The sequence below is a fragment of the Peromyscus californicus genome, unplaced genomic scaffold, assembly GCF_007827085.1.
Source record: "Peromyscus californicus insignis strain IS unplaced genomic scaffold, ASM782708v3 Scaffold_14__1_contigs__length_90479793_seg_2, whole genome shotgun sequence".
NCBI classification, from domain to species: Eukaryota; Metazoa; Chordata; class Mammalia; order Rodentia; family Cricetidae; genus Peromyscus; species Peromyscus californicus.
In genome coordinates, this window is record NW_026294436.1 from 45949556 (window position 1) to 45974826 (window position 25271).

Consider the following 25271-nt stretch of genomic DNA (forward strand, 5'->3'; position numbering starts at 1 on the left):
CTTTCTCTCTTAAGAAATTATACAAGTCAATGTTCTAAATATAGGCTCTAAAAAATACCAGAATCCAAAGGAGAAAAGGCAGAAAAAATTATTTTCCTTGAAAAATAGTATCTAACTGTGGAATAGAAACTGCCAAAGAGGATGCATGTTCAAACACAAAGGTATGACAGTAAGTCTAGAAATTAAATGCCAACTTTGAACTCTGGATAAATTTCAAATAATTTATTTAAAAGCAAAAATAGTTTTTTTCCTATTTAAAATTATATTCTGTCTTTAAACTATTAACTTTAATACCAGCTAGGGTTAAAATGTCCACACACACACACAGAAAGCAATCCTGAAAAATAACTTTTTGTCTAGCTAAATGGAATATAATATTTCAACACATGTTTTTGGGACAGGGTTTCAAGACAGGGTTTCTCTGTGTAGCTCAGGTTGTCCTGGGACTCGCTCTCTAGACTAGGCTGGCCTGGAACTCAGAGATCTGACTGTCTCTGCCTCCCAAGTCTGGGGTTACGAGCCCCAATGCCTGGCTCAACACACTTTACTACTACATTTCATGATTTCATTCAATAAATATTTATAAAAAAATTCATTATGTGTAGCTCTGAGGATAGAATGGTGAGCTAAAAATAGCTTGGTCACTGACCTCAAAATATTAAAAAATCTAATGAAAAAGCCAACCTCAAAGGGCAACAATGAAAGGTCTCATTCATATGTGGAATCTTAAAAAGAATTTTCAATCTTATTAAGTTAAGAGTAGCTAGACATGGTAGCATACACCTACAATCCAGCATGTAGGGGGCTGAGGCAGGAAGGTTGGCAAGAGTTTAAGGTCAGTCTGGGCTACACTGTGGAATCAAAAACAACTTGAGCTACAAATTAAAACCCTGTCTCAAGAATAAATTTAAAAGTTGAAGGAAGAAAGGTAGTTGCCACAGGTTCAGGAGAGGGAAGGAGAAGACAAGAGACTCAGAAAGTTAGTTAAGGAGACTAAATTAAAGCTAGGAGAAAAGTTCTTGTGTTTCCTAGCACAGAAATACGTAAATGACAATACACTATAAACATTTTTTAAGCTAGAAGAAAATTTTAATGTTTTACTGTGTAATGTTTACACTTATCCAAAATATCCCACTGTATGCCATAAATATGTCTATTTGTATATATTAGTTAAAAAGCTTCCATATATACCTCCGAAAGGGAAATAGCAATGAATGTGACTGTTGCAGTGAAATGAGGATAAAGTTTAATGTGAGGGATTTCTCTTAACTTTCCCCTTCTTTCATCCTGGAACACTTGAGCATTAGCGGTCAGTTTAAACATAAGACAGACACTAAACACAGGGCAGCAACAAGAAAGGAGTGAGTTCCGTTCTCTACACCATGGAGCCACCTATAGGCTTGGAGCACCAACACCAAGTCTTCACTCCCATGGGAAGAAAATAACTCGTACTTCTTTTAAACTCAGCCATTTTTCCATAGAGTATCTGGGATTTTATATATAAACTTATTCTTAATGAATTCTATGTGCATATCCCAGTAATTATACACCTGGTATATTTGAAGGCCTAGGCTTTACAGAACCTTCAATGAGGATGGAAATATTCTGAACATTTGCTGTCCAATGTAGCACTGAAAATATTCTTAAATATGTTAAATAGGTTCTCAAGTTTTATTTAATCTAAATAAATTTAAACAGCAACTTGTAGCTTGTGGCTATTGCTATCACAAAACACCAAAACTGTGACTGGTTTACAATGAGATAAAATTCTACTTTACTTTACATGTAACAATACAGTCAATCCAAACATCATTTCCATTTTCATGAGACACGCCTGTAATCATATTTTGTTAAACTAATTTTATTAAATGAGCATGTCAAGCAATACCTTCACAAACTCAGATAATGTTTGTTAACTTTGAAAATGAAAATAACTTATCAGGGCATCTATAACAAACTTTTCTATATAGTACAAAAAAGTACCTGATTTTCTACTTACTTATAAACCCAGTATAATTAAAAACTGAACAGAATTTAAATATTTAAATAAATATAATTTTTTGACATTTCTGTTCTTTTTTTCTTCTACTGAAAATAGATTTTTTTCATATAATATATGCTGACTATGTCTCTTCCTCCCATTCCTCCTCCCAGTGCTTTCCTACTTTCCCTCCCATTCAGATCCATATCCTTTCCATATCTTCTTAGAAAACAAACAGGCATCTAAGAAATAATATTAAGATGAATCAAAAACAAACAAGTCAGAATAGGACAATACAACCAAACAAGAAAAAGAGCCAAAGGAAAAGCACAAGAAACATATGTAGACAGAGAAACACATTCATGCACACACAGGAATCCCATAAAAAAACAAAACCAGAAGCCATGATATATATGCACAGAACCAGTAAGTAAAAACAAAACAAACAAAAACCATCCTGACTTAGCATATGAGACAAAGAACCTCCAAGGATGCTGTTGAGTTAGTTTTGTGTTGGCCACCTACCACTGGGAATGGGGTCTACTCTTAAGAGTGGTTTGTTTCCTTTGGAGAAAACTTAGTTTTCACTAGCAAATGGCTATCCATTGGAGATAGCTGGTAGTCTCTTAAAGCAGCTGAAATACTGAAAGAAATACCTAGAAAAACTCGATGAAATTTTATTTTGTCAAAAACTGGCCTATTATGCTAGAGAACGTCGAAGTAAAATGGTTATTTGTATTAACAAAATAACTTCCTAACATGCATTACGAATCATTTAAGTTTGTTTTTTAAAGATTAGTAGAAGCTGTCTCTAATACTGACCACCAGTGTTATGAAAGCTATAAACATCATGCATTATAAAGAATGGTTCTTAGGTTATTAATAAACCATTCTGAGAAATCACCTGTAAAAGGTCATCTGGCCTAAGAATCCTACTCAAGAAAAAAATCATGCTATTTTTTATTGTTTCTGATGTGTCTGTTGGACTTCCCTTTCCCTTACCAAAACTTCTCTCTGTGAGCACAAAGCCTTTTGTATGACAGATAATTCTCACACAGAATTTACTAGGCTTGGTTATGATGTTCTTCGTAATGGTCTTTGCTATAGGCAGTACTGTAGCAAGGGAATAAAGGCATGCAGAGACAGCAGAATCAAACTGTTCTTCAGGGTAGAGCAGCAGAAAAACATCACACCAGATCACTAACTTCCTATTTCTGTCCAGGGTTGGCTTGACTACAATAGGTTTTTCCTGGTTAGTTTTTATTGTGAACTTGACATAACCTAGATGTTGGAAACTCGGCTGAAGATCTGTCACAATCAGACTGACCTGCAGGCATACCTGTGGGGCACTTTTTGATTGCTGATTTAGGAGGACCCAATCATTGGAGGCTGTATATCACTAGGACAGTGGATCTGAGCTATATAAGAACTAGCTGAGCTTGAGCCATTGGCAGAGCTAGCTACTAAGCACCCTTTCTCTATGGACTCCATTCCAGGTTCCTGCCTTCAGGCCTGTCTTAACTTATCTTGTTGATGAATTTTTGACAATGGAAATATAAGCCAAATAAAGTCTTTTCTCCCCTTTGTTACTTTTGATCATGGTGTTTATTATAGCAACATAAAAGAAAACTAGGACACTGCTTTAATTCAATTTATTCTGTAATCCATTTCTGGACACATTACTGTTTGCTTAATATTTCTGAATTTCAAAATCATATGCAAATTGGCAAGTAAATAAGGTAATAAATTTAAGCAAATGATTGATTAATCCTAAATAAAGCTTTTAAATCACTCTGGCTGACATTATAATTTGCTGAGCCATGTAGTCAAAAGAGCACACGCTGTTTCTGATAAGATAATCTAATAAATGCATCCTCTGTATAACCTTTCTTTTTTAAATAATTTATATAGGATCAATTAGGTATTAAGTAAATACCACTCATATCCATAAAACAGAAGAAATTACCAAATGAATAAATTAGAAAGTTAAGAAATGTAATTTTTAAAAATTACTTTGAATGACATACTTGTAGAAATTAGTGTCCAACTAAAATGACAAATAGTTCATCTATTATCTGAATTTCTAATTTTTTTAAAATGCAAGACCCAATTCTATTTTTTACATGAGGAACACACTTGTATGGGACACTTGGTGAATATAACCAAGTAATATTAGGAATTTAAATGTTTCCCAGAGACAGAATGAATAATCTGGTCATCACCAAGAGAAGAATCAATATTGATTATCCATTCGCCAGAATTTCAAATACCTACACATCTATTACTCCCAACCAATTCTGCAGTTAAGACCCTTTGGGGTTAATTAGGTAGCAAAGGAAGCCATGGTCTCTGCCACTGATATATTACAACAAATTCTGCAGTTTGCCTGTGGCAATAGTACAGAGAAGCAAAGCATGCAGAAATAGCCCACAGCTTCTCCATTAACCTCATACTAGCATCTAAAGCAACCTGTCAGAAATTCCACTGTATCTTTGACTTTAAATAAGATTGCTATACAAAAGGAACCATGAATTCACATAGCAACGTCAAAATTTAAAGTATTCTTTGTAACCTATCATGTTAGCTTACCTGTATAGAAATTTAAAATGTTGAAGTGCAGATTCCTGTGTTCCTAAGTCCCACCAAAATACATTCCATGGATCAGAGCCCAGGAATGTCCACTTTTAGTAAACTTTATCTTGTATGAGTCTAGTGAATGCAAAAGCTAGCAGAGAGTGAGCCAGTGGAAGAGCAAGCTACTAATCTAAAACACTTAGTAAACTGGATAAAAAGCACTAGATATATGTAATCCAAACTTCTATCCAAGATATGGCACCAAGACCCAGGACAGTGGTATCACAAAGGAACTTCTCAGAAATGAAGAGCTTTGGACTCATTCTAACCTTTCTAAACCAAAATTTCTTATTCAACAAGTTCTTCAGAAGATTTATATTTTCATTAAAGCTTGAGATCCACTGGTCTAGAGCAACTACTCTTAGGTGCAGATTTTCCTAGGGTACGATCTTACTGACATCAAAGATCAAAGATTAGTATGAATGTTGTGGCGAATAACTGGCATACACATTGTAGCAAGACAAGAAAAGTCAAGTATCTGCTGAAAAATGGAAGGAGGGTTCTGAGTTCCTTTTGGTTCATTTAATAAAACTCATGGTAATACCATTTCTGTTTTATTCTAACAAGTATTACATTAATAATGAAGGAAAGAAGCTATTCAAAATGGACAAACCAAGAATGAGCAAAGTTACACAGAGAAGTTTCACAGACAGTAATGGTTTCTGAGTTAATTTAGTCTACAATTTAAAACTTAATATATAAATGAAATTCAAGATTTTACTTGTTATTTCAGCATAATCTAACAGTGAGACCATCCCCTGTATACACACATTTGAGGTAATGATATATTAAGACATTCCATAAAATATTTGTTTTTAAAAACCCAACTTGAATATAGGTAACAAAGCAAAGAGACAGCCCCCATGAACTTCTTTTTTTTAAATAAGGTGTGTGTGGTTGATATACTCAGTGTTACTGCATTGGAGAAAACTGATTTTCCCTTTCCCAGTAGGTATCAACTATAACTAGCTTCTTGGTTACAGGTGGGACTTTGTGTCCACTTCCGCTTCTCTGTGCTGGTATTTTGTCTGGTTTGAATTTCTGAAGGTCTTGTGTATGCTGTCAGTCTATGTGAGATCATTTGTGTATCAGTCCTACTGTGTCTGCAAGACAGTATCCTCGGAGTCATCCATTACCTCTGTTTCTGACTTTCTTTCCACCTCTTCCCCACAAATTCCTGAGCCTTGAACATAGCTGTTTGATAAAGACCCCAGTTAGGGCTGAATGCTCCAGAGTCTCTCACTGTTTGCAGCTTGTCCAGTTGTGGATTTCTGTGTTAATTATCTACTGCAAAAAGAAGCTTCTCTCATGGGGTTTTTATAGGTATAACAATATGTGATTAGGAGTCATTTTATTGCCATGTTCCTTTACTAGAAAGTTTAGCAGTAGGTTTTTCTACTAATGCCTATGACCTACCTAGTCTCAAGTTCTTGGTCACTTTAGCAGTGTCAGATATGGATTCCATCTCATGGAACAGGCCTAAAACCCACTCAAAAAGTGGTTGGTTGCTTCCCATAAGATTTGTACGTCTTTCAGGCAGGTCATTGCTGTAGACAGCAGGGTTGTAGCTGGATGAAACTGATGAAAACTTTCCAAGCATCATGAATGCTAGTCTGTAGGGAGGAAGCTTCTAGTTGGGAGCTAGCTCAAATTTCTCCACGTTTGATGACCTAAGTAAGTGGTTTTGGACAATAGGACCTTACCATCATGTTGTGTTGAGTAACCAATAGCTTTGGTAATAACCTGTGTGATATTTGGAGGTGTCTAAGGGACCCCCCTTTGGCCAAGAATTCAATAAGATGTAACCTATACCTTGTGCCTGAAGTTTTACTTGGTGGCATAAGATAGCTAGGGGGGCATTGTATCCTCATTATATGGTGACTCCATTTAAATTCTTGTCATGTATGTATTCTTCATTTATATTTCAGGAAGTTTCTAAAGTAGCAGGTTTCCATATGGCTTTTCTAACGACTTTAGTGTCAGTTGTCCATTCCCACATCCCCCTAATTTACCCTGCCCCTCCATCCTCCTCCTCATTTAGTCTTCCTATTCTGGTTTCCCTTTATCCCTTTATAATACTATATTCTATTTACCTTTTCGTAAAGGATCTATGCCTCTCTCTTGATCCCATACTAGCTACCTAACTCATGTTGCAATTCTAATTGAAACACACATATCTTAAGCTTAAAAGTTAACATCTGCATATAAGATAAAACATTCAGTATTTGTCTTTTGAGGGTCTGGGTTACCAAAATCAGGATGATTGTTTCTAGCTCTATCCATTTACTGACAATTTTATAATTTCATTTTTCTAAACATCTGACTAATACTGTATAAATTAACCACCATTTTGTTATTAATTTATCAATTGATGGACATCTAGGCTATTTCCAATTTCTGGCTATTATGAATAGAGCCTCGGTGAATACAGATTAGCAAGTATCTCTCTAGTAAGTTGTAGAGTATATGACTAATGATGGTAAAGATGGATATTGTGGTAGATAAATTTATATCTTTTTAAGGAAACTCCACACTGATTTCCACAATGATTCTATTGGTTTTCACCCTTACCAGCTATGAATAAATGCTCCTCTTTCCCTCCATCCTGCATCCTGTGTATCAGCACCATACAGTAGCTATAACCAAGAAAACAGTGATCTCAATGTACAGAGGCACAACATCTACTTTTGAATGTATGATTTTAAGTTGCAATGATATTTGTCCATATACTGTAATAATGTGACTGCTATTCAAGATACAGATTAGCTACATAGATTTGTGAGAGCTAATGCTAAAGATCAGAAGATTATCAGTGCAATCTTTAAAACACATTGCTTTATGGAAAGCAATACAACTTACATATTAAATAACACTGGAATATAATGATTTGATATCATTTTTAAAGATTTATTCTTAATTTTAATTTTATGTATGTGAATGTGAGATGTGTTCTATACATTCATGCAGGTGCCCACAGGGGCCAGAAGAGGGCATCAGAGTTACAGGAGGTTTTGAGCTTGGATCCTATGCAAAGACAGCATGCACTCTTTTAACAACTAAGCAAACTCTCCAAACCCAATTTGATAGTTTTAAACAGAGGATAAAGGGCAAATTTTGGGAGTTACAAAATCTACATGCTCAGAACAAAATTAAAATATTTTGAGAATTCTGTTGAAAAGTCCTTTTTTTAAACGTATTTTCTTTTTTAAAAATTTTTAAATTTTGTTTATATGCATTGGTGTTTGACCTGCATGTTTTTGTAAGAGAGTTGGATCCACTGGAACTTTAGTTACAGACAGTTGTGAGCTGCCATGTGGGTGCTGGGAATTAAACCTGGGTCCTCTGGAAGAGCAGCCAGTGTTCTTAACTGCTGAGCCATCTCTCCAGTCCCCTGAAAAGTTCTTTTTATAAAATAATAATGAATGCATAAAAATTTTGAATTCAGTATCACATTTCCTGTATCACTCTAATAACTTTGTTAACCCAAACTAGCATTCACGGTAACACCTTTTGGGATTTTATGCCATATCTAAATAATTAGAATTCAGCTAAGATTATACATATAGCCAGGATATTCTGATATATCCAGTTCTGTTCCTGGAGCTATGATATCAAGCAGTACCAATTGTTAAGTCCAATAATGAGGAAACACTGCTACAGATCCTATAATTCAGGAGGATTCACACTAAAAATAACCCTATTAATTTATTCAAAAATATGTGGAGTGCCTTCTGATACTGAGATCTGGATCTTAAACTACAACTATGGAACCTGAAACCTGATTCATCTCCTTTCATAAGTAATACTATGCCAACGCCATGCCAAGGAAATACTCCACATCCCCTACTTGGTGGCCTTAAAGATAAAGAGACTGAACATCAGAATGTAAGAAGTCTTCTACTGCTACTGAGGACAGACAGACACTGCAATGGAGTTTCGGAGAACTTAGTGATAAAAGCATTTGTGTAAAAAAGAGACACACCCACTCACTTGCCAGGCTCCTACTCTCAGATGTCATCAGTGAGTATGCCCTGCCTATAAACAAGTTACCAGCAGTGCCCAGCATCCATTACCTGCTTTATGTTTTAATTTGTGATTCTGGATGTATTCACAGATATTAAAACAGAACTTGTTAGAGCTATAGATAGTACCTGGCAAGTATTCTATAATAAAGAATTCATATATTTATTGTGCTTTGCCTTTTACTTAAAAAAATAACCTCAAATTCTGTAATTTAAAATTTTTTAAGTTATCTTAATTTCTGTTTTTATAAACATGTATTTGGACTTTCTGGACATGTCTAAGATATCCACTTAATCAGTAAAATGTTCCAAAGTTAAACCAAATTCAGAATATACAAAATAAGAAATCTGTTATAGGTGAGATATTTTCTTATGTAGAAGATTGAGAGCCTTGTTGGGAGCTATGAAGGGATACACAATTGGCCAATTCTGTTACTGCTCTTGATTTTTTTAGAATAAGGCAGAGGGGGTAAATTTGCTAGTATTAGCAACTCTGCTAGGAAAACTTCAGTTCTTAGCACTGTTTTGGGAACTATGAAAAAGTACCTGCCTCCAATTATTTGAAAAGTTTCTATATAACACAGCCAACAACATGAACAACAAAAACCCTGAGTCTAGGCCAAATTTTGTAATGTAATATGCTCTTTCCACATCATAATTCTATTCTATTAAATTTTTTATATATTTTACATAACAGCCACAGTTTCCCCTCCAACCTCTCCTCCTGTTCCCTCCCCCACCTCCTTTCTACTCCCCCATTCACTCCTCAGAAAAGGTAAGGCCTCCCATGGGCATCAACAAAGTATGACATATCAAGTTGAGGCAGGACAAAACTCCTGCCCTCTGCATCAAGACTGAGCAAGGCATCCCACCATAGGGAATAGGTTCCAAAATGCCAGCTCATGTATCAGGGACAGATCCTGGTCCCACTGCTAGGGGTCCCACACACAGACCAAGCTATACAACTGTCACCCATATACAGAGGGCCTAGGTCATAAGAGTGGAAAAGCTGTCCCTGATCCTCACCAGCTGCAACACTTGGGAGAGCAGGCCCTGCACCCCACCAGGGCAGCACAATTGGGACAGCACTGTTAGAGCAGGTGTGGGAGAGCCAGCCCTGAAACTGTGACCATGGGAGAGCTGTTCCTTTTGCCCATTTGTCTTACTGTGACATGGGCGAGGGAGAATTGCACAGACACATACATACACACACACACACACACACACACACACACACACACACACACACACAAACACACAGCCATCAATGCCTTGATTCAAAAAACAAGGTGGAGAGCAACTGAGAAAGACCTCAGATGTTGACCTCTGGCTTACACATGCACATGAACAAGCAAACACACCCCTCACACACACACAATTCCTTCTGCATACTAATGAAAACAATGGAGGATAATCATTTTTAAACACGAAAGAAAACATTATCATTTGCTCCTCTGATATGAACAAATTTTAAATGAATATGCATATAGATTTTTCCACACTAAAATTTGAGGAAAGTACAAATGCCTGATTAGGCTCTGAAATCAGTTTCTAGATGATGAGAGAAAGGAGAGCAAAGGTAGATCAATTCATGAAAAGCTAATTACTCTGTGACATGGGAAATGCTGAAGCAGGGCATTTGAGTACCTGACAAATGAAGTAGGTATCCTGTGTCAAGATGGGTCATGGCTGTGAAGTAGACTTGGGTATGTAGCCAAAATGAATAAAAATATAATCAATCTCTTCTCCCCGACCCCCCCCCCCCCTCTCTCTCTCTCTCTCTCACACACACACACACACACACACACACACACACACACACACACACTTCAGATAAAATTTTCATAGGATTAATTCTTGGTAATGACCCACGGCCCTGGTTACCCAAAGCTCTTTCACATTGACTCTTTCAAAGTTCCCTTCTAGCCCATCTCCATTTCTTTGTGACACCCACAAACCCACAGAAACATTTTCTACCAGGGACCCCAATGACCATATTGGCTGAGATATAGGTACTCAATTTCTATTGTCTTCCCAGTTCTCCATTCTAGTCTCTCTAGAATGATTCCTAGTCCTGATGCAGTATATCTGCAGGAGCCCCTCTTCCCATCCTACCTTCATTCCCCAGAGACTCCTGGATGGTGCTTAACCAGGGTTCTCCTAGATGTTCCCTACTGCCTGTCTCAGTCTTTCCTCCTAGCCTATCTCCATTCCTTTGTGTCATTCACCAAAACACAGAGGCTTTACCAGGGAACCCACAGCCACTGCACATGCCTAGGATCCAGAGTGGACAATAGCAACCAAAGAACAGAATATCCACAAAACGAAAACATAACTACACCATCAAACAACTCAAACATAACTACAGATGCCTAGATCACAATGCAAAAAATGCAAACATAAACAGGTAAGATAATATGCTTCCTCCAGAAGCCAATAACCCAATTACAATAGGCCCTGAGAAATTAAATTTAGCTTAAACACAAGACATGGACTTCAAAATAGCTATTATGAATATGTTCAAGGACATTAAAGAGAGTATGAATCCTCTTAATGAAGACAGTGAAAATACAAACAGTTGAGTGAAATAATGAAAACTTTTCAATACATAACAAAGAAATAGAATCACTAAAGAAAAACCAAAATGAAATAAAACTGAAAATGAAAAACTCCGGATGTCAACCAAAAACCTCAGAAGCTTCATGAACAATTACAAAACATGGAAGAGAGAACTTCAGATTTAAGGAAAAGGTAGAAGTGGATAGCTCAGTCAAATAAGATGTAATAGATTCATGATATCACATAAAAGTAGAAGGATTGGCTGGGAAAGTGAGAGAAGATCTGTAGAGCCTGAAACAAAGTCTGATGAGTAGATTTTCCAAATTCAAAGATCTACCTGAGGGGCATGGCAGAAAGGGAAAGTTCACTACAAAGCAAGGGTGACCTGCTGCAGAAAGAACTAAGCATGCCTGGGGCTGCAGTAGGGAAGCACATCCAGCTGTGACTCCCAGTTACCCCCTATGAGAGCACCCTGGAGAAGACTGTGCCCAAGATCAACGACACCTATGTGGGTCTCAATGTTGGGTCTTCTTTTTGTGAAATAGTGGCTCTGTTGATATAATAAGCCAAATATCTTCATCTCATAAATAAGAAGCCTCTACTTTCCTCTACCATCAGCTGTTCAGAAGTTCTTTGTTTACGGATTCTAAAATGAGGAAGCATCTAATATTGTATGAAGGGCAGTCACAACAATGAGAGATCTGTGCAATAAATTACATGAAGTAGCTTCCCACCCCATGCCTTCTCTATTTTATAATTGGTTATTTTCTTCATTATACTTACCACAACCCAAAATACTAAACTGCACCTGCTGCCTTAACGCAGAAAACTTTACATTGACCTTTATTTCTATGTAAATTCTATGAAATAGAGCTTATCATTCTTAATTTACCACAATCTAAGAACCTTAGTAGATTTCTCCTACAAATTAGTCAGTAAATGTTTGCTCATGGGATGAATGAAGAAAGTGTTGTAAACTCCTCATTAAAGTACACGGTAAAAGTAGTTTTCATATGTCAGAACTATAATAGAGAGAGAGATTTCTGTTTCTACCAATATTTGACAGGCAATCAAATGGTAGCCATGTTAAGGATTAAGAGCTGAGTTCTAAGTCACAGAGCTGAACAATAATTGATGAAACTACCTTAGTACTTACGAAAGTATATTTTAGGATAGGAGGCAATACTTAAATTATCAGTTATTCTAAAGCAGTGATTAAAAAAATCACATAAAGAATGTAATAAGCCAGCTGGGAATATAGACTAGTAGTAGAGTACTCTCCTAGCATAATGTGAGGCCTACAAGCACATTCTCTCCTCTCTCTCTCTCTCTCTCTCTCTCTCTCTCTCTCTCTCTCTCTCTCTCTCTCTCTCTCTCACACACACACACACACACACACACACACACACACACACACACACACAGAGAGTAAGGGGTAGGGGGATATGATGAGTCAGGGATGGAGGCTTATACCTATAATCCCAGACTCTGGAGGATCCCTCTCAGCTTTGTGGCGGGGGAAGGGAGGGCACAGAGAGAAGAGATATGAGAATTGAATAAAATGAAAGAAATCTTTCCTGCGGAGGAAAAAAAGCTAACTAAGTGACTACTCAGAGGAGTCAAGGCAGCAAAGAAAGAATTATACAAATTGCAGAATTAGGAGTAAGGGAAACACAAGGTCCCCACAGCTTTTTTCAGTAATCATCCATGAACACACAAAACTGTAAATTGGAAGTCTAGTTAAATCTTGGCACTGAAAACAAAACCAAAAATTGGCATGGATAAATTATCTTTGTAACTGTTACAATCCATTTTTATCAGCAATCTATAGCATGAGGGCTGAAGCAGCAAGACTGTGTGACCAGAGGAAAGGCTGAAGGCTAGATCTGGTGTGATCTACATGTGACCAGAGGAAAGGCTGAAGGCCATATCTGGTGTGATCTACATGTGAACAGAGGAAAGGCTGAAGGCCAGATTTGGTGAGATCTACTTTGGAATACTTTGCAGAAGAATGGCAATTTCTGAGCATGGATGGGCTTTCTGTGGAAATATTTAAAGAAAACAAGGAAATCGGCAATGAGAAAGAATTTGCAAACATAACTTTGCAAAGATCATTCTGAAAAGTCAGTCACCCATTCATTTGTACTTGGGTTGTACTGCACTTAAATAAAAGCCCCAACAGTCATTATCTTTCATCTTCAAAATCTCCACTGGAAGGCATACTTGAAAATCTTGCAAACTAAGTTTCAAATGCTAAAGACATCCATATTAAAAAAACTTTCTATATTTAAAAGATAGTTATGGAGTACAAATGATCATATAATAAATTATACTTTGATTTGCTGAATGAATAAATAAAAGGGCTTGGTTTTATCTTTTAAAAAATCTGTAATTCAATATTATAAGTTTGGAAGAGAGTATGCTATCTTCTAACAACTCCAAAATACCTTTTGGATTACATTTAATAAAATGATGTAAAATAAGCAGTATCTTCCAATAAACTAATTAAAACATAATTCATGAAAGTCAAATTATGAAGATTTAGCTGGTTTCACTTTTTAAATTATATTTTCTCCAAGTAAAATTTCCCCTTAACATTAAAAAAAATCATAAAGTCAAAAATAACAATCTGTATTAGAAGAAAACTAGGTTTTGTAAGTTGTATAACATTTTTGCCAATTGGCTACTTAAAAAAATATATTTGGTATTAGTCGTAATGAGGAAGGGAGTGGCAATAATTGAAACTACTGTTAGAGGAATACAACAACAGAAGGCAAGGCAAGATTAAGGTATATCATAAATGAAAAGTTTACTGCTATAAAAACAAGAGATATAATGTTTTGATAAAATTCTTCATTCAAAGTAATTTCTACAAACATAAAAGAACAGCTCACTTGCAAAGTTTTGGTACACAGTCTATCAACCTTATTGTTTTGGGCCTGAGACAAGTCAAGATATCACAGTGAGTATACATGGCTAAAGGAAGCTGCTCATCTCATGATGTCCAGGAAGCAAAGGAAAGGGGACAGGGTCCTCAAACCCCTTTAAAAAAGAATGTTCATAGACCTAATACCTCTCACTAGACCAAAATTCTCCAAATTTCCACCTCTTCTCAAGGAAACCAGCCTTGACTATGATCCAACTATAGAATGATGTAGAACTGCATGTTTAGATATTTTTATTTTTTGTTTGCTTTTGTTTATTAGAAACAGAGTCTCACTATGTAATCTAGCCTGACCTCAAACTTCTGGCTGTCCTGCCTCCATGTCCCAAAGTATAATCGAATTTTTTGAAAACATAAAAGTCATACATATAGAAAAATGAAATTAAATATTTGTTTAAATTTATTTATTGAAAATAAATAAAATTCCATTTTAACATGCTGAATTTATATATATATATATATATATATATATATATATATATATATATATATATATAAACTTTAAATCTAATTTACTTTCTTGGCTGAATAAACAATAGTAGAATATAAACCAAGAAAAATAATAGATCCATATTCATCTATTACTGGGCATATCACATTCAAAAACATTATATTCAGCTCTGAGGCATTTAAATAAGAATATATTAGGAGTTTATTCAGAGAAAAGCTGGTGAGAATCTTCTAAACCAAATGTTTTAAGAATGGTTCAAGGCTGCATTGGCACAGGAGACCACTTCCTAAATATAACACCAGTAGCACAGACACTGAGAGAAACAATTAAATAATGGGACCTCCTGAAACTGAGAAGCTTCTGTAAGGCAAAGGACATAGTGAATAAGACAAAACGACAGCCTACAGAATGGGAAAAGATCTTCACCAACACCACATCTGACAGAGGGCTGATCTCCAAAATATATAAAGAACTCAAGAAACTAGACATCAAAATACCTAACAATCGAATTTAAAAATGGACTACACAGCTGAACAGAGAATTCTCAACAGAAGAATCTCTAATGGCTGAAAGATATTTAAGGAATTGCTCAATATCCTTAGTCATCATAGAAATGCAAATCAAAACGACTCTGAGATACCATCTTACACCAGTCAGAATGGCTAAGATCAAAAACATTGATGACGGCTTATATTGGAAAGGATGTGGAGCAAGACGACTACTCCTCCACTGTTGGTGGGAGCGCAAACTTGTACAGCCACTTTGAAAATTAGTATGGCAGTTACTCAGAAAATTGGGAATCAATCTACTTCAAGACCCAATGATACCATTCTTGGTCATATACCCAAGGGATGCTCAATCATATCATAAGAACACTTGCTCAACTATGTTCATAGCAGCATTATTCATAATGGCCAGAACCTGGAAACACCCCAGATGCCCCTCAACTGAAGAATGGATAAAGAAAATATGGTACATATACACAATGGAGTACTACTCAGCAGTAAAAAACAATGACATCATGCAATTTGCAGGCAAATGGGTGGACCTAGAAAATATCATCCTGACCGAGGTAACCCAGACTCAGAAAGACAAACATGGTATGGATTCACTGGTAAGTGGATACTAGATGTAAAACAAAGGATAACCAGACTGCAACCCACAGCTCCAGAGAAGCTAGGAAGCAAGGAAGACCCTAAGAAAGACACATAGATTGCCCTGGAAAGGGGAAATAGATGAGATCTTCATGAGTAAACTGGGGATGAGGGGAAGAAATAGAGGGTAAAGAATGGGGGGATGAGACAATAAGGGAACAGAATGGTCAAGCTGGAACAGGGACAGAGTGGGAGAGCAAAGAAAAAGATACCTTGATAGAAGGAGACATCATAGGGTTGGGAGAAACCTGGTGCTAGGGAAGTTCCCAGTAATCCTCAAGGATGACCCCAGTTTAGTCTACTAACAATTGTGGATAGGGTGCCTGAGATGGATTACCCTCAGTAATCAGATCAGTGAATACCCTAACTATCATCATAGAGCCTTCATCCAGTAACTGATGGAAGCAGATGCAGAGATCCACAGCCAAACACCAGGCTGAACTCCAGGAGTCCAGTTGAAGAGAGGGAAGAGGGATTCTATGAGCAAGGGACATCAAGATTATGATGGGGGAAATCTACAGAGACAATCAAACTAAGCTAATGGGAACTCATGAACTATAGACCAATAGCTGTGGAACCTGCATCGGACTGGACTAGGCTCTCTGCATAAATGAGACAGTTGTATAGCTTGATCTGCCTAAGAGGCCCCCTGGCAGTAGGATCAAGAGCCATCCCTGGTGCATGAGCTAGCTTTTTGGAGCCCATTACCTATGGTGGGACACCTGGCACAGCCTTGATGCTGGGGGAGGGGCTTGGACCTGCCTCAACTGAATGTATCAGGCTCTGCTGACTCCCCATGGGAGGCCTTACCTTTTCATGGGGGGGGAATGGGGAGTGGGCTGGGAGGGAATGCTGGGGGGAGGTGAGAGGAGGGAAGAGAGGGGGATCTGTGATTAGTATGTAAAATGAATAAAAAATTTCTTAATTAAAAAAAAGAATGGTTCAAGGCATAGCAAATACTTGACAAAACATTTCTTGGTTCTATTAAAGTACCAAAAAAGCTCATGGGTAAATAGAAATATAAAATTCCCATATAATCATAGTCAGAACTCAGATGTTCATTTCAGCTGAATGTAAGAAAAATTACCTGAAAGCCACAGCCAGTCCAATGATTACTTCCCTTCCTTTAAGATGCATATTTAAGAACAGCTTACAAGTCCACTAAATGTGAATTGTGGAAGGAAAAATTCAATTAAGATGGACAGCTATCTTAAGTAATCTTTCTTTTTTAATTTTATTTTATAATTTAATTTAATTTTACATATTAGCCACATATTCCCTTGTCCTCCCCCCTTCTGCCCCCCCCCACCCTTCCCCCCAGCCCACCCTGTATTCCCATCTCCTCCAGAGCAAAGACTCCCCTGGGGATTGAGTTCAACCTGGTAGATTCAGTTCAGGCAGGTCCAGTGCCCTCCTCCCAGGCTGAGCCAAGTGTCCCTGTATAAGCCCCAGGTTCCAAACAGCCAGCTCATGCACTGAGGACAGGTCCCGGTCCCACTGCCTGGATGCCTCCCAAACAGTTCAAGCTAATCAACTATCTCATTTATCCAGAGGGCTGATCCAGTTCGGGGCTCCTCAGCTATTGGTTCATAGTTCATGTGTTTCCACTAGTTTGGCTATTTGTCCCTGTGCTTTTTCCAATCTTGGTCTCAACAATTCTCGCTCAAACAAACCCTCCTCTTTCTCGCCAATTGGACTCCGGGAACTCTACCTGAGGCTTGGCCGTGGATCTCTGCATCCGGTTCCCTCAGTCATTGGATGAGATTTCTAGCATGACAATTAGAGTGTTTGGCCATCCTATCACCAGATTAGGTCAGTCCGGGCTTTCTCTCACCCATTGCCAGTAGTCTATTTGCGAACAGATTTCTATTTATACAGTATAACCAGAAAGCAGAGGAGAAAAGGATCGTGAAGTCAAACCCCACTCTTAAATAAGTTGGCAGAACACACTGTAGGGAAGAGACTCAAGAATCATGATTAATACCTCTAAATAAATTCACTTCAGCTCAACAAATAAACTACTTACAATACACAGATCACCATGTACAAAGCTCGAAAATAATGTAGTAGTCACTATAGACAAAGCATTCTGAGGGCCACTGTAAGATCTGCACATATGGTCTGCATATTAGGGAAATCCTAAGTCCCAAACTAGGCCTTGGGATCCACATTCCTCAACAGCTGAAGTCTTCGTGTCCACACACAGGCCTCAAAGCTTCTGGTGGTTTTGTTCAGTTCATTTTGCTTAAGTGAAACACACTCCCCAACATAAACACACACACACACACACACACACACACACACACACACACACACACACACACACACCACACCTTTATAAGTTATCACTGCTATGACAGAGGCAGCATACCAAAAGTAAAATGTTACCCTTTCTCAAAGTGTGGCACACACCTGATGTGTAATGAACTAGCCAACAATGAAGACTGAATTAATACTGGAAGCATGGCATGAGCTGACTTCAATGTCTCAGAAGAATACAAGGTTTTAATCACCAAAGTAGCAACACTGAGTACATGGAAAGCTAAGTAAAGTGGAAAAATGACCTCAGTTCAACAACTTTTGAAAAATTATTTGTAGCAAAGTATTTGTTTTGTTTTTGTTTTCAGTTGTGAAAGGAAAATATGAAAAAGGAATTTCTTGTAGGACCTGGGAAGTGTGCACTGAAAACTCAGAAGTTTTAATGTATTTGTTCTACAGAATTGCTGAGGGTGAGGCTTCTGCAGAATCTCACAGCTTCATCCATTATTGGTCAGAGGATAAACAAATTCGGTTCTTTTTGGAAAGAAATTAGCAAAATGAAAAATAATCACAATTTCACATAGTATTCCTCTGTTAAAATTATAAAAATACTACATATGGATAAAGTTTTATTTATTAAGATTTTCATGAAGAACATGTCATAAGATGAATAAATGTTTAAGATATAAATAACTATCTTAAAATGTCTTCATTTCAAAACTCCTACTTCATAGGGGGTGTGGAACAAAAGAAAACCAGAATCAGAGGTTATTTCCCTACCTAATTATATCAGGTGACAGAACACTATATGATTTATTCTCTACTATTCTATTTAAAATACCCCAGATTTTTCTTCTGAAGCGACATTTCTTTAAAGATCAGAAACAAAAATGAAAAAGAATCTCAGCTAAAGAGAAAAAAGAAGACAGTTTTGTAGTAGGATGGGCATTAGAATCTAAGGGTCAATTTACAGGGATTAAGAACAACTGAAACTGTTACAGAGTTGTGAGGAACTAAAATGGGTTGCTTATAAAAGGGCAATCTAGCAGGTACACACGGGGGGGGGGGGGGGAATAGAATTTTACCCAATTCATCTCTATAAGCAATTGCTAGTTTTCTCTTAAAACACTACACCTTGGCTAATATGGAAAAGGTAGGATGACTCAATGATTCTCTGGACTCTTTTATTTAAAGATAAACTAAGGGAGGGGTCACTGAGGAGCTGTCTTGGGGGTAAGAACACTTGTTGCTCATGCAAAAGACGTAGTTTTTGTTCCTAAACCTACATAGTGGCATCAGATCCAGTTTCAGGGTACTAGACAACTTCTTCTGAGCATTGTGCAGAGTGCATATACATGCATGCAGACAAACAGTTACATAAAATAAAATATAAATCTTTAAAAATAAAAATAAAAATTGACCATTTTCTATCTTTTACTTCCATTTTAATACATAGTTATAAAGGAAACTTTCTTTTGAGGTGAAACTTTAAGACATCATGGCATGTCTTAAATCATGAATCACAGACTGTAAGAAGGCTCTTTCCTTACCCTTGCTCCCACCAATCTATCTTAGTGGCTAGAACTATAGGCATGCACCACCATGCTCAGGCTCCTAATCATTTTTCTTTTCTTTTCTTTCTTTTTTTTTTTTTTAGGAAAATGCATGATCATCTTAGTTATTTTTCTATTGCTGTGATTAAACACATAACCAAAAGCAACTTGTGAAGGGAAGGATTTATTTCATCTTACAGCTTGTAGTCCATCATCTAGGGAAGTCAGGGCAGAAACTGATACAGAAGCAATAAAGGAGTGCTGCTTACTGTCTTGCTCCTCATGACTTGCTCAGCCTGCTTCCCTGTAGCAACCAGGACCACAAGTCCAGAGGTAGCATTGCCCACAGTGAGCCAGACCCTCTCAAATCAATCATCAATCAAGAAAATGTGCCTCAGGCTACCCCACAGGACAGTCTGGTGGGAGTATTTTCTCAATTGAGGTTCCCTCTTCTAAAAGGATTCTAAAACTAGCCAGCACAGGTATTAACGTATCCACTGAAATTTACATGGTTCAAATAATGATCCCACTACTTGAGTGACTTGAAATAATAATTATTGCATGAAACCACATAGAGATGTTTGCTTTCATTACAATGCACCAAGTTAAGAATACTATAAAAATAATTATCCACATCATTTATTCATTTTATCAACCATTTACTAAACTTAAAGAAAATCAAAATTTTTGATGAGTTATCTTAAAACTATATTACTAACCAAACACAGAGAGATAGAAAGAGAGAGAGAGAAAATGTGTCAAATAGCAGTGATTAACAAAATTATCAAGAATTTTAAACTGTATAATTTTGAGTAAAAATTAATTATGGCTCACTTGAAATTTCTTTATACTCTCCCTCATTAATAACATCAGAATTTATGTGACTGACGATTCTATAGAAATATTACTCATGTTTAGGGGTATATATATTTATTTTCTACTTACAATCTGCCAAGAACCTACTAATGTTGTGTATCTGTGTAGAATAACAAACTCTATTAATTCATACACATTTCAGAATTGCACAAAAGTCTGATACTTAATAGTGTACAATTTTCTGTTTCTTTTCTGTTTCATTATTTAATGAGGTACTGCAAAAAAAAAGTCTTGTCTATAAGCAAGTCAGCTGTTTAAGGCTATAACAGTTTCATTTACCAATGAAAGCCTAACACGTCTGATGTAACCTTGTAACAATGTTGTAATGATTTCATATTTAAAATATTATATCAAGTTTAATAGGAACTTTAATAAGCAAAACATTTACCCCAATACAAATCTACACACACAGTGTGTGCAGATAAACTGTATAAAGATGAAAGCTATCTTTCTTTATATGTCACATGCAGGTCTTGTTTATGTGACCATCTTGTTGAACTTTCATGGGTGTAGCTTCCCTGTTAGGCCTAGACATTTCAATTTAGCAGTCTTATAAGAAGTGTTATTATTATCCATATTTGAAAGACAAGGAAATGAAGGCTCAAAATTAACAACCCAACTGGTAACTACAGAGTGATAATGCAAGCCAGGCAGCCGAACTCCAGAGCATGCAATTCTCAGCACACTACACTCCCTCTGTGCTCTGTCACACATCATGCTTACCTTGAATGTAAGTAACTCTGATGGGTAGAGCTATCTTCACTCCTCCTAGCCATCATTTCTTCAATTGATCTTTTTAAATTGATTTCCTTTTAAAGATAATCTAAATACTACAATTATTTATCTTAACAGGTTCGCTTTCTCTAGTCACTAAAGTTGATAACTTACTATATATATATATATCTTGGATTTGGAAGCATGGGTACTTTATTAAGATACATTTTATGATTTACAAAAATGGAAAAAGTTTTCTCATAATAACGAACTCCTCAGTGTATACTTACTTTTCTCGATCCTAAAATCCAGGAATGGTGGATTATGTCTTTGATCCCAAAATACTCAAGATGCTTAGACACAGGGCAACCAAGAGTACAAGGTCAGCTGGACCACAGAGTGAATTCCAGCTCAGTAGGGCTACAATGTGAGTGAATCTTCTACTGTGACTCTCTTTACCTTGACTGATAGGAAATCATATATAAAAATGCACTGTTATTAAAAATAGAAATATGACTTTCAGAAAAGGGAAACTAAAAGTAGAATTCTATTATCTAGAAAGCACAGTTAATGAAGCCAAGAGATTCTATTTCCCTAGTGCAGAATTATTTGTTGTTAAAAATATGAAAAATTAGTGAGTTCCAGGAGAGGCGCAAAAGCTACACAGAGAAACCCTGTCTGGAAAAACCAAAAAAAAAAAAAAAAAAAAAAAAAAAATGAAAACTGCAGAAAGATACATTCAATAGTTCACTAAAAACAGAGATTGAAATCATTTCAGTGACAACCCCAAATCATTTAGGGTAAAGCAAAAATATATCAAGAACATTTAGTATTACAAGTTTTCTAGAAAGAGAGAGAGAGAAAGGGAGAAATGAAAAAACTACCAGAAATAAATATTTCAGAAATCACAATGCTATATAAAGTATCTTCATAAGAAGATATTATGACATTATTACATATAACATTAACCAAAACTGTTTTATGAAATATCAAAATAATTATAACAACAGGTGTGTGTGTGTGTGTGTGTGTGTGTGTGTGTGTGTGTGTGTTCAGAGAACAGCTTTTGGGAGTCCATTCTCTCCTCCCACCATGTTGGTCTGGGGAATTAACTCAGATCATTAGGCTTGGTGGCAACACATTTACCCATTAAACCATCTGGCTGGCTTCTCAAAATATATATATTTTTTAATATTTAGTATTCCTCTTAGTGAAACATAAATTTCCTTTCCCTGATTATAAAATAATTCCTCATTATACAAAAGAACAACAGAAGACTAGCAAAGAACAAAACATCCTAATATCTTAATATCCATAACCATTTATGCTATTTAAAATAAAGTTGTTAATATTCACTATTATGAAGCAAAACTAGCATTAGATAAAACATTCATTTTGGAATATATTGAAAGGAATCAATTTTTCCATTATAGTTATTTCATTTTCCTCAGTAGTTACTTATTTTTCTTAATCCTAAAATAAAGTTTTTTTTGAAAGGTTTTTTTTTTTTTTTTTTAAATGGGTATTGCTGTTCTGCCTGAATTACATGCACGTAATGCCCAAGGAGTCCAGAAGAGGGCGATGGATCACTGGAACTGGAGTTTGTAAGGATTTACTACCAACCACTCTGGTTTATGCTGTCCTGTGGATTTGAATCCAGGACTCTGCACATGGTAAGCAAGCATTCTACCAACTGAACTACATCCCTAGCTCTAAAATAGCTTTACCCAGAGAAGAAAAGCACTCACAGGAAACTACACAGAACTGCACAGCAATAACCCAGCAGTATACGCCACTATGCCCAGTGACAGGCCTATCTGAGAATAGGTGATACTTTGCTCAGAATGTCAACTGTCAGATTCTTCATATTTTGCTTTTTTTTTTAATCTGCTTATTATATGTTGCATCTTTCTCATACCTAATGATTAGGGAATGGGGAGGATCTGAGAAAATTCCTTTAAGCCAACAATCTCACTTTTTTTAAACTTTATGATATCTGAAGATTAAACCAGCTTGCTAATAATTGGAAAATATATGTCACAAATATTTCAAACTCCATTTTAATAAATGACAGAATTCATACTGCAAAGAAAAAATAATAAAACCTTATTTACTACTGTAACCCTGTTGAGAAAAGAATGTTTTAAACATTATTTAATATACAGAAATAAGAATGTATCTCTGACTCATACCTGACTGTCCTAACAACTGCTTTTGGGATATCTTTAACCACAAATAACTATTCCTGGGAAATATGTCTTCAGAGGTTGTGGACTTTTCTGTAATTAAAAACATCTAAGTCTAATCCAAAATCTGGGTTTTAAATACCTTTAAGCAGGAAAAGGTGTTATCTTTTAAGCCTAATTCTGAATATATTGATTCTGCTTCAGTTGTCATTGGTTAGCTTTAAGTTGTGGTGGTAATAAATATGGGAGCATAAGTTAAGCCAACAGCAGCTCAAACATTCTAAATACTTCCTATTTAAAGAAGCCATGCTGAGGACACAGTCTACATGAGCTATTTAGTCCTCACACTTTGTAACAGAAGGAACCAGTCTCTGATTTTGTCAATGAGAAAACTGAGGTTTTGAAACATTCAGTATCTATCCAAGACCATAGGACTAAGATTTCAACCCAGGTTTCATATGTTAGTGAGGTTCAAAGTCCTTCAACACCACACAACTGTAGAAACAACTATTCACATAATAAAATCCCTGAGTAATAGAATACAGCATAATTTCTGACTCTCACTTATAACCAAACCAGGTAAGGACTGCAAAATACAATGGCATGATGGGAAACATATATTGTGCTACCCATTCTTAAAATACTAAAAGAAGAGTATTGAATTATCATCTTGTTATGCAAATACATATTGAAATATACCAAAAAGAAGTAAACTGCAGAATCCATAATGTTCCTTACTCAGTCTCTTTCACTCTGTGACAAACTTTTTTAATATAATATTTTTATAATACTTGAGGAATTTTATACAATATATTTTAATCATATTCATACTCCCCTTCCTTCCCAACTCCTCCCAGACCCTTATATCCAAAGATAACTGCAACTCTCACATCTCATCAAAAAGGTTTCTTTTTGCAACAGATGGACACTGTAGAGTCACAATCAGTCAAAATACAGAGACCAACTGACTGTGATGGGTCTCCAACTGGGCCATGTGCAACACGATCCCTACAAGGAAGACTGGGGAGACACCTCAGAAGAAGGAGCAAACTATCTTAAGAGCCAGAGGAGCAAGATGTCTGCAGGAAGATAGCAACCTCTTTAGTAAAAGAAAAAGTCTTTTCACCTTTCTCCTTCAGAAGAATCTCTTTTTTCAAGAAAAGTTAAAAGAGCTTTGAAAGTGCTATTCAAAGAAAATCTACCACAAATGATCAAAAATCAAGGAGCTAGCATGCCCCAGAGTTTCAGTTTGATTACAAAATACGCTGGTATGGTTGGGCTTAGCAGGCTGAGGTTTTAAGAAAAGAAGTGTACGAGATCAAAGAAAATGATACTCCATGGGGAAAAACTGAGGCAAAAGACAGCACTGAACGATGCCCAGAAAAACACTTGAAGGGAAAAGCACAGTGAGAGGTGCAGAGGTCCGAAGGCTTGTCTAAACAGCAGTACAGAGTGTTATTCAGCCAAGCCAGGTGTAGACAACTGTGTGGTACACTGGCAGAGGACATAGGCTTTCACATCAGGCCAGAGGAGTGTGCAGAAGGCTCCATAATTGGATAAGTGATCTCGAGTGAATCACTTTTCCTCAGCTCTAAACTGGAAATAACTGTAATATGAACAAGGGCTATAGAGAAGATTAAATATTACAATACACGTAAAATTTAACATTGAACCTAGCATAAAACTGTTTAACATTATGACGAAACTTCAGGAGAGGGAATACCTCCAGGATTTCTGTCCAGTCCTCTTAATTCCTAGAAACATTGATTTTTTTCTTATGTATGTATGTCTGTATGGGAGTGTGGGTGCCTACAGAGGCCTGAAGAGGGTATTAGATCCACCAGAGCTGGAGTTACGGATGGTTGTAAGCTGCCCCACTGAGTGCTGAGAATGGAACTCAAGTCTCTATAAGAGTGGTAAGTGCTCTCAACCACTGAG

The 25271-nt window shown here is 36.5% G+C and overlaps 1 protein-coding gene across 5 annotated transcripts in view; it reads right to left on the minus strand.

Annotated features, from left to right (window-relative positions):
* The window catches only part of Rabgap1l (RAB GTPase activating protein 1 like), a 589856-nt gene that overhangs the window by 331880 nt on the left and 232705 nt on the right, over nucleotides 1-25271 (minus strand). The gene's annotated exons all lie outside the window — the stretch shown is intronic.